This window comes from Rutidosis leptorrhynchoides, chromosome 4 (assembly GCF_046630445.1).
Source record: "Rutidosis leptorrhynchoides isolate AG116_Rl617_1_P2 chromosome 4, CSIRO_AGI_Rlap_v1, whole genome shotgun sequence".
Lineage (NCBI taxonomy): Eukaryota > Viridiplantae > Streptophyta > Magnoliopsida > Asterales > Asteraceae > Rutidosis > Rutidosis leptorrhynchoides.
In genome coordinates, this window is record NC_092336.1 from 259507838 (window position 1) to 259520288 (window position 12451).

Below are 12451 nucleotides of genomic sequence, written 5' to 3' on the forward strand. Positions count from 1 at the left end.
TAATCTTATCTTGATAGTTGTCGTTCAAAGTTCGATAGAAATCTTCCTTCAACATTTTATCATTCCCGACGTACTCCGGGCAAAATTGGGTCTTGGACAAAAACACGGATTTGAGAGTGTTCAAATCCATCGACCCTTGCCTCAAGGAACGTAACTCGTCCTTAAGCCTAGTAAGATCGGCCGAAGTTCGGTATTCCTTGAAAAATTCGGACTTGAATTCATCCCAAGTGAATTCCATGCATTGCTCTTCACCATAAACCTGGAGCTTTGCGTCCCACCACAACTTGGCATCGCCCCTCAACATACTACACCCGTACCTTGTCCTCTTATCGAGAGGACATTCACAAGTACGGAAGGCCCCCTCCATATCGGAGATCCAACGGGCGCTCTTAAGAGGATCTCTTTCACCATCAAAAGAGGGAGGTTGAGAGTCCTTGAAATTCTTATAGAAAAAGTCCCGTCTTCCCACATTATCTTCGCGAAGAACGGCCTTAACTTGCTCCTTTACCACATTGACTAATTGCTCGTCAATCGTATCTAGGAACATCTTCTTAACGTCCTCGAGAAAAGCTTCATGATGCCTTTTCAAAATGGCCTCAACCTTGGCCGTAAACTCGACTTCTTCACTAGTACCTCCGCCGTTGATATCATGCCCGTTTCTCATCTTCATTCTATAAGACGGAATAGATTTAACAACGAGACGAAAAGGATTTAACACATAAGTATATACATATACACCACACTACCCCATCTTGCTCAACAATCGTCGTACATCGCTTGTTTGACACGATTTGAACTCGTAACAATGGTAGCTAATCATTGTTACGCGAGCACGTCGCATTAACTTGCTAGTACAACGTCCATCTCGCTCGATGCTCGCTAAACATACATAACAAATAGCACATGATTAGTTTACATAAACCTATGCACAAACCAATCCCGATCCGACCCAAAGTCCTACAAGTCCCGCATAAACGCGCACACAAAAAGTCTAAGTCTAGGCGCCTATCTCAAGTCACCTAAATCCCTTAGACCATGCTCTGATACCACTTGTAACAACCCAAACCAACACCCGACAAAACCTTGTGAAAATACGAAATAAAAAAAAAATTTCTGTTGCAGACCATCGGCGCGCCGCGCCATATGGCCCGCGCGCCGCGCCATATCTGGCTGTCCCCGGGACTTTTTAACCGCAAAAAGATTGACTAGTTCCCGGCACTTTTAGACAAAACGCTTTTTACCATACTACCAAATATGTAAAACTAACATGTTTCAAACATAAAATTAAAGTTTTACAAGCGGGGCCCAAATCGGCCGTTTTACGAGTTTAATACAAATGTACGAGTTTCGACCACCAAAAGTTTAAGTTCCAAACTACACAATGAGCATGGCGTTTGGGATTAAACTACCCAACTATCGGTCAAACTCCAAGAGCTACTAAAGCCAAAAGCGTCCCCTAGCATCAAGCGGGATCTCTAGTCCAAAACGATGCCCTTACCCTTGTCCAAAACCGAACCTATAAAATGGTAAACAACGAGAGGGTAAGCAAAGCTTAGTGAATGCAATAATTATACGAATACATATATAATTATACCTACTTGCATACACTACACAACCGCAAACATGCTAGCAAACAACATTAGCTTATCGTCGCAATATCAAGCTATAAATCTCCAATACCACAAGCTAGCATAACAACCGCATATAAATATAACTCGAATAATACAATATGCTTACATCACCAATAACCATGGTTAACCAATAGTACAAGGGAACGGCGCTCGCGAAAACGCCATCGGTGTTCGTAACATCCGTTAGGGCACTTAACACCTCACACCACTAACCCCTAGGGTGGCACCTTAACACCTCGGCACTTCACCCCGAGTGGCATCTTAACACCTCGATGCTTCACTCGTTATTTTACGGAGTGGTGTCTTAACACCTCGACACTACACTCCTAGGTGGCATCTTAACACCTCGATGCTACACCCGAGTGGCATCTTAACACCTCGATGCTACACTCTTCACCTGAAACGTGGTGTCTTAACACCTCGACACTACACCTTTCACGCTACAACAAATAGATACATTATATACATACGCATATAATTATTCCACTCACCTCGAAGTCTTCGTGTAAGATAACCGCACTTGCAACGTCAATGTAACGTACCTATTCCATTTTAGCACATAATCAATTCACAACTCAAGTCGGTCAAGCAACTCACTTAACAATCTAGAGTCTTTTGACCCTAAGTGCAATCCCGACCCATTTTGCACCTTTAACCCTAATAATGGGTTAACTTCACCAAAAACCCTAACTTTAGCCAATTAAGGTATTAACACACTTTTAACCACGAAGTTAACTCGTTTTCATACATGCAAGGCCACTTAGGTCATTAAAGACCCATTTGACCCATTTCAAGGTCAACACACCCATTTGGGTCATCCAAACCCAAATAACACCCATTCACATATCATTAAGGTGTTCTAGTACATAAACTAACCAATTTAGGTTCATAATCTAATTTAACACTTTGAAAACCCTAATTGGTCATCCTTGAGTCTTCATGACCCAAATTCCCCAAGAAACCCCTAATTTACTAGCAAATGGGTTTTATGAGTCTTAATAACCCAAACCCTAACCCCTAATGCAATTAAAGTAGGAAATTGGGTTTTATAACTTACCAACACAATCACCACGTAGCTATCGACTAGATGAACGACTTTAGAACTTGCACCAAGACCCGATTCAACCTCCTTCAAGCTCTAATGAAGCTTTCTCACTCAAGGATGCACTCTCTCACTAGAAATTGAATTTGAGAGGATAAGGTTGTTGGAAGTGGAGTGAATGAAGCTCCAAAACTGATCCAAGGTATTAAATTCGGGCTCCAAAGTGAATTGACCAAAATGCCCTCCAATTGTCTAATTAAAAGGAAAAGAGGATTCTGTCACAGACAGATGGCGCGGCGCGCCACTAGGCCGCGCGGCGCGCAACCCTCCCAGTCCAGCTTCTTTTGCCTTTTAAAAATATACAACCAAACCCCGATCCAAGTACCGCACAATACACTTATATACACATATGTACACTACGAATACTCGGGTCTTACATTACTGCATATAGAGTGTCTATGGTGATTCCAAATAATATATATAGATGCGTCGATATGATATGTCAAAACCTTGTATACGTGTCCTGATATTTAAAGTGCGTAAAATAAATAACAGAAATTAAATGACGATAAATTAAATGCGTAAAGTAAATAACCGAAATTAAATGACGATAAATAAAATTGAGATAATTAAATTGCGATAAATAAACTGCGATAAATAAAATGTAATCAGTTAGCTAGGAACAGTTAGCGTGGATTCTTAACAAAATTCCTCATAGTTAATTTGTTTGTTTCAAACAAATTTTATTTTGTCTAATGTTTTCTTCATTATGCCACTTGTTGGATTCTGATAGGTAAAAATCCGAATATCAAATTGAGTGAAAATGGTTATTCTGCGATGAACGGATACGTATATCTGCGGATGTAAGTAGGATAGTAAATGACTGTTGAATCAAATTGGAAGAATGTACAGTGTAACTTATAATTGTGAAATCTAAATATTCCTCGGGTATTACCTACCCGTTAAAATATTTTCACCATTAACAGTTTGTACGAAAGAATTTCTAATTACAATCTTTATGAAAACATATATACATATATATTTTCTTCAGATGTAATCATGGATTTAATGAGTCAATATGATATTAGACTCATTTGATTTACCGTTCGAATAAGAATATATAATCTCTAAAATATTATAGATTACATAATCATCATGAAGAACGAAGATAACCGATGTAGAACAGGATGTAAAACAAAGATTATGCTCGAGGTATAGATTGCGATGTTGAGGCATGTGATGTTGAAACTTGGGTTGTTGGTGGTACTGTTGGTGTCGGTGATGTTGCTGAAGCTGGTAAGTTTTGCACCACGTTTTCCAAATTGATTACTCGAGCGCGAAGTTCGTTGACTTCTTCTATTATTCCGGGATGATTGTCGGTTGGAACGGGCGGATGAATAAGGTTTAGAATCTATTTTATGATATAGTCATGGCGAGATACTCTAGAAATGAGAGAGAAAATGGTGTTTCAGATTGGTTCACCGGTAAGTGTTTCAAGTTTTTCGTCAAAAGTGCAGGTTGGTGAAAAGGATCGCCTTATTCTCGTCTCCATTGATTAAGTAGGCTACGATCTCATCAGATGAATTGGGGATGGATGATTGATTGATTCATTCTGGTGACACTGCTTTCGGAGCTTAGGTGAAACTCCATATCGGAATAGCTGTCGGAATCCGAGGAATTTGAACTGGTTGAGGGATTAATCTCGTTCGATTAGGTGAAGGATTTTTGATAAGAAATAGATTATAGGATGTAGATTAGTACCCTGCAATACATAATTTACATATGTATATATAATACTAAAATCCCATAAGTTACGGAGAAATCTACGGAATCTGTCAGGCAAATGTAACAATAACAGATACACTACGATATGAATTTATCTATACACGGTCTATGCAATAGAGGCAGTAAGATATGTCTAGACTAAGAATGATAAGCAGGTAATTTCCTAAGGATGATAATCAGATAATTTTCGACACGAAATGATAAGCAAAACTTTTGACATGCAGACACGATCGAAGTCCAGACTCACTAATGCATCTAAACAACTACTAGTTAGACACACTAATGCAAGACCTGGTTCGCTAAGACCACCGCTCTGATACCACATGTCATACCCCGTCCTAATCCGTCTGGACGAAGTCACCAACATCTGGTTGCATTGCGATGATCGACTCCAAATAATGTCCTTAAATTGAGCAAAATGCACAGCGGAAGATTTCTTTCATACCTGAGAATAAACATGCTTTCAAGTGTCAACCAAAAGGTTGGTGAGTTCATAAGTTTATCATAAAATAATAAAATTCATCATTTTGATAGACCACAAAATTTAAATGCTGCATGGTACAAATGGGCCCGAATCCTATACCCACCTGTAATGTACATGCTATATCTTTTAAATACAGTACATCTTTCTCGTGTACGAAACCATTTTCATAAATCATAGTAACCGTACACATATCTTGTGCACAAAAATAACATACACATAACCTGCGTATAAAATCATTCTCTCGATATATAACATTCACATCAACTGGTGGCAATTATCATGTCCACATAATTCAAGGGTGGCAATTATCATGTCCACATAATTCAATGGTGGCAATTATCATGTCCACATAATTTAGTGGTGGCAATTATCATGTCCACATAATTCAATAATAATCCGCAGAACTTCTGTCTGCATAATAATTCATTCGAGGAATGTTTTGCTTGTGTCTATCTCGTCAAACATTTATAAAAGCATTTCATATATTCGCAGTCCAAAATATATTTCAAAAGCATTTAATAAAGCAGTTGTAAAAACAGCGCATGTATTCTCAGTCCCAAAAATATAAAGAGTAAAAGGGAGCAAATGAAACTCACCATACTGTATTTTGTAGTAAAAATACATATGACTACATTGAATAAGTGTAGGGTTGGCCTCGGATTCATGAACTGTGACGATCACTCCAAATCCATATGGACGAACACGTCATTCATCAATTTCATTGCGAGGTATTTGACCTCTATATGATACGTTTTGTAAACATTGCATTCTTTTGAAAAGGCTCACCATAAATGAATATTTAAATCAAAGGTTTTCGTTATGTGATGATTTCTACATATAGACAATCACCGTAAATAATAGTTTACAATAGTACTTCCGTTGACAATGCAGTCAAAATAAGATACATGGTGATGATTTGGTGAATGCAACGTTTCCTTGAAAAATATGCCATATAAGACTCCATGCACATAGATTGTCTAACATATAAGCAAACAGCGGAAGACTTCTAGGGAACCTGAGAATAAACATGCTAACAAGTGTCAACACAAAGGTTGGTGAGTTCATAGTTTTAATGTTTCGCATAATCTGTACATAAAAGTGGATCACAAGATTTCAGTTGTTTCAACCAGAAACATTTATCAAAATATTCTACAAGATTGAGCACCCCGGTAACTAAGCTTTAACGTTATAATAAGTACCCCTGTTTTAACATACATGCAACCAACATGTACAATACACACAAACCAACGTGTACTAAACTCAAATAGCATACGTCTGTTTTATAGTTCAGGCTAGGGTTTCTATACCTGGAACAGACGGGGATGTCAAGCCCTATGGATCCATATACCTCTATTCGCGCCCATCGGTTCTTATAACCGACAGTTACTAGTTACCAAAGCTAAGGGATTTTCGGTTCAAACTCGGTGTAGAATTTAGTATGTACTTGTGTCCATTGCGTTTAAAATAAATTGTATGTATTCTCAGCCCAAAAATATATTGCAAAAGCAATTAAAAAGGGATCAATGAAACTCACCTTAGCAGCATATAAAGTCGTTCACCAAAATGTGACCGAAACTCGGATTACCAAATAACCGTAGATCTCAACCTAGAGAACATATGTTGGTCAATAAATGTCTATCAAGCTAGGTCAGGTCATAGTGTATCACAATCCTAATGCTCGATATCGACATACAAAAGTTATCCAATGTTGTTTCAAAAAGTCAAATTTGACAATAGTTCAACAAACGAGACGTACCTTATATAAGGATTCATTTACTCGGTTGGTAATATTTAAAAGTTCACTTTATCAATCTCGTAAACAAGTTGTTTAAATCTTAATTGCAGATTCAAAAGCAATTTCAATTAACGTCAATCATAATTCAGTTGATCATATCTTTATATCCGTTCATCGAAACTATTCGATATCTAAATGAAAAGTTATTGATTTTTCGTCAGCTTTCCAAAAACATGTATATCATATACCTTTTACCAGTAATATATGTATTTAATTCGTGATTCATTATAAACTGTTTAACGACGAAATTTAGCATACAAGCATATATAAATATATATACTCGAGCACTAGACATGGATTCACAATTAATATATAAAAGATAAAATATGTGTGCTTACGTATCAATATTGAGATTCAATATTGTAAGAAAGTACGTAGACACAACGGAGATGATAAACACTAGGTTTGATTCACAAATATCCCCCGAACATTACCCATAACCTCCTTGGCAATAACCCATAATTTCCTTAGCTCTATCCCGCTTGAAAACCATTTTGAAAGTGACACGCTCATAACCTCGTCGTAGTATTTTTATGTACTACTACTAATAATAATAGGATTAATAATAATATTAATCTTAATAATAATAATAATAATAATAATAATAATAATAATAATAATAATAATAATAATAATAATAATAATAATAATAATAATAATTTAAATTATACGAGTAAGAATGAATGAGGAAAGATGGAACCAGATCGAGCTATTTATAGTATGTGGCCTGCTACAGTACCCCATGCGATCGCATGAGTTTTTAGTGTTTTTGCCATGCGATCGCATGGCCGCCTTATCCGTTTTTGTTTGCTAGTTCGTCGACATCAAATAGTGTGTGACTGTAGCAATAGTGCACTGTAGCAAATAGTGTTTAATGTAGCAAATAGTGTTTACTGTAGTAAATAGTATTTTACTGTAGCAAAGTCGTTTTCACTGTAGCACTGTAGCAAAGTACGGTTTCATTTTAGAAATATGTTTTACTGTAGCAAATAGTGTTTTACTGTAGCAAAGTCATTTTTACTGTAGCAAATAGTGTTTTACTGTAGGAAAGTCGTTTTTACTTGTACATATATATATATACATACATATAATTGTTCATAATCGTCGAGAGTAGTCAAAGGTAATTGTATATATGAAACAGTTCTAAAATTTTGAGACTCAACCTAACAGACTTTGTTTAACGTGTCAAAATAAAAAAAATCGTATAGAGAATTGGTTTAAATAAGTCGAAATTTTTCGGGTCATCACAGGAACCTATATCAGTTATATATATATTAACACATATGATTGTAATCGAAAAATTTATATATTATTAGTGATATAACTGCTATTTTAATAATTTATGTGTTTCATTATTGATTTAAATTTATTTATTTTATATACTTTAAATAATTTATAAAATATTAGTATAGTTTTATTAAGTATATTTTTATATAAGTAACTTTTATTGTAATAAAAATAATAATATTAATAGTAATATTGATAATAATAATAATAATAATAATAATAATAATAATAATAATAATAATAATAATATGGTCTTTATAAAAAAAAAATAATGATACTAGTAACAATGGTAATAATAAAAATAATAATATTAATGTTAAAAATAATAATAATAGTGATAATAAAATAATAATGATCAAAATAATAGTAATAATGATAATAAAAATAATGATAATAATATTTAAGATGATACTTTTAATAATAATGATAATTCTAAATATAATAATAATTTTTAATATATAATCATATCATATTTACATATATAATAAACGTACTTAAATTATCTATTAATATTAATGATTAGATTGAGTACATATACATATACATATACATATACATATACATATATGTATATATATCAATGAGTATATATATAAATCTTTATGTATAAGTGTTATTATAATTCTTACCATTATAACTACATAATATAAGTTTTAGCCATAAACATGTATATATATATATATATATATATATATATATATATATATATATATATATATATATATATATATATATATATATATAAATATGATTATTAGTTTTCTTTAAAATCTACGTTTTATAGATAACGTTTTATTAGTCCTTGTTTAAGTTATATGTATATACATATTAGTTCATACACCTACAACTTATATAACATAATAATTATAATCATAGTAGTTATAATATAATGGTAATAAACTTATGAAGCTTAGGTTGTAATTTATACCATCGGTTTGAACGAACGAGACGATCGAGTGGAAATTGTGCTAGAAAGGAAAACAAGATCCGAATGTGTTTCGATTTCTCAGTGTTACTCGAATAGATCCCACGAAAACTGTTGGGTATTCTTGATAAGGCCCAACATATTTAATATATTTGAAACCCAAATTCATTAGTCCATTAAAATGACCCATCTATTTGATTAATTTGGATCCAAAAGCCCGATCACTTAACACTTAATGGGTCGTGGTCTATTTCAGTCGACATACACAACACACAGATAGGTTTTGGTCATCCATCAGTCATCAAGGTTTCATCCTCTTCTTCGTGGGTCGATCAAGAATAGAAAAGGTACAGCAGAAGTAGCAACCAATCGATCACCATTAATCAAATCATTATGATTGTAACTATCGATCTCTTTCTGTTTCATCTCATCATCATCGATATCTATCTTCTAATCTCACTTAACATCATCATCGTCTATATCGTCCTAATCATCATCAAAATCTTACATCACCATCACCGTTATCATTACTTTAACTATCATCATCAATTATCAATATTATTGTACAGTTTCATCATCACCATCATCATTCTTGTTGTAGTCTAACCGAAAAGAAAAGAGAATGAATCACGACCCAATATGCACATATGGCAGCCTAACTTAAAATGGCTAATTCTATACGGCTCACACATAGTAACCAAGGTCCAATTTGTTTGTTTCATTGGATTCCACCAATTAGTTCACTAACCTAAGTCAAAAGGTATTTGGTTTATATATATAAAAAAATAAAAGAGCGAATGATTTGCAGCAGCCTGTCGACCACTATAGCAACATCAATCATTATCTATTCTTCGTGAATTAAACCATAACAGAAACGAAAGTTGCAGTTGTAATTACTTTCGAACAGAAAGGTTAGCAGTTGTAGGTTTCATTCTTGGTGGGTTTCAAGAGAAAAATAGAAGATGGTGGTTGTACATGGTGGTTGGAAGTGGTGGGGTGATCTTTCAAGGTGGAAATAAGAAGGAGAAGAAGGGTGCTCGAAAGTGGTGTTGAGTCGTGATCGAGCAGGTGTGTTTTGGGTCTGATCGAAATAGAGAAGTTAGTAGATTTGGCTCGATCATAAGATTGGTTCTCATGACAGAAAGTTGTAGCGATCAGGATCCATTCTAGCAGCTGTAGTCCACGATGACATTAGAAAGAATAGCTGCAGTTGCAGCTTGATTATAAAACGGAGATAACCAAGGTCCGATGTGTTGAGTGTTTTCTTGATCAAAAACAGAAATCATGAACAACCATTTGTGGTGTTCTTATTCGTTAACAATGTCATGTTGTAGATGTAGTGTTAGAAGGTAGTGTAAGGTGATGGTTGTGATACGGGTTCACGAAGGAAAAATTCAAGAAAGAAGAAGGATGGTAGTTCTTGGGTCCAATCAACTGAAAGATGCAGTGATGGTAGTTTGATCAAAGGTGTGGTTGTGAGGAATTAGAAAATGGAAATAGATGGGTGTTTGTGCTTTTTGGGTTCACTAACAAAGCAAATATGAAGAAAGGTGGTTGGTGATTGTCTCGAGCAGAAGAAACAATAGATGTACATATCAATATGCATAAGTAATATAATATATAAATTAGATAGTGGGTTGAAGTGTTGGTGATCGAAAAGCAAAGGAGAAAAGAAAAATATATAGTGATTTGTTTGATTGATTCAACAAACATACAAGTGGATATAAATAATAAGAGATAGATAGATAGGAAAACAAAAACAGTTCATCAATTAATATTAATAATTCAATCATAAGCATCGTAAGGAATCAATTAAGCACAGTATGTGTATATATAATCAAATGTAGGATTGCAATTGATAACCGAAAGTGAAAATATAATATAATTTAAATATAAAACGTGTGAATTGTTAGCCGTCGTCTACTATTTCATTTACGAATTAAATTTCGTATTCCGTTGTTAATCAGTGGCGGATAAAAGTCTTCGGAAAAATTCTAAATTTTTAAATTAACTATATTTATTTATTTTCAGTCTATTAGGGTGTAACATCCATCATAAAAAGTTGATTAATTATTAGCGCTCAGTCCCAAGTAAAAATGTACATAGTAATAAATTTTATCAAAATATATTTTAAATATATTTTTAATAAAGCTATACTTTATATAACTCATTTTCGGATCACCGTTTATTTTTAAAATCACTTAAGTTTGAATTAAACTTCTCTAAATAATAAACGAAATGTTCAACGAGTATTACAATCATTTAATATTTATTTTAATATACTTTATTTATATATAGTTATGTTTTAAATAATAATTATTATAATATCATATTTTATTTTATTTTACATAGTAAATTCTAATAATTGAATCATATAACATTTCAAATTAATATATATTAAATATGTACATATCTATTTACAAATAGTTGTTCGTGAATCGTCGGTAACAATCGAAGTTTAATGAATGTAATAAAACAGTTCAAAATTTTTGAGACTCAACATAACAGACTTTGCTTATCGTGTCAAAAATATAATATCGTATCGAGAGTTTGATTTAAAATTAGTCGAAATTTTATGGGTCGTGACAGCAACCCCAAAGAAAGCATGCCAAATCCAGTTATCATATGAGGCTACAGCTTCGAGCATAATAGTTGGAACTTTGTGATCGCCTCGAGTAAATTGACCTTTCCATGCAACGGGACATCTTCCCCATGCCCAATGCATACAATCTATGCTTCCCATCATACCAGGTAAACCGTGAATATCTTCGTGAGCTTCATACAATCTTTTGATATCTTCCGTGGTAGGCTCTCGCATATATTCAACTTTATATAAATCAATAATACACTTACAAAAGTGCATTAATGATTCACGAGATGTTCGTTCCGACATTTGCAAGTACTCGTCAAAAAGATCGGGTGTATCACCATAAGCTAATTGTCGTAGAGCAGCAGTTATTTTTAAGTGTGTACTAATACTCAACTTGCCGCGCTCATCAACTCGTAAATGAAAATACTTAAAGTATTCCGGTAGCGGATCTTTGTGGTAGTTGAGAATATCTTCCATAATTCGGAGAAATACGTGACGCCGCATTCGAAACCTCCTTTTAAAATGATCGTCGGAGTAGTTGCAACCTTGAATAAAATAGTCGGTCATAAGACGTACATGTGCGGCTTCATGTTCACGTTCTATATAACGACGTCTGTGTGAACTTTCAGCTTCATTTTCACTTTCTAACGCCTCGCTATTAATTATATCGAGCACTTGCGTCAAAAACTCTTCGCTAGATGATGATGTTGAAGACATTATTTAAAAAAATATGTTTATTTGTTGTGAAATTGAGAGAAAAAGATGTGAAAATGATGATAAAATGAAGAGTATTTATAGAGTATTTGAAAAAAAACGTTTTTGACCGTTTTCCAACGGCCAAAAATCACAAACGGCTCAATATACCAATGTTGCCCAGCTAACGGTGACCGACGTTAAACACCTTTAACGGTG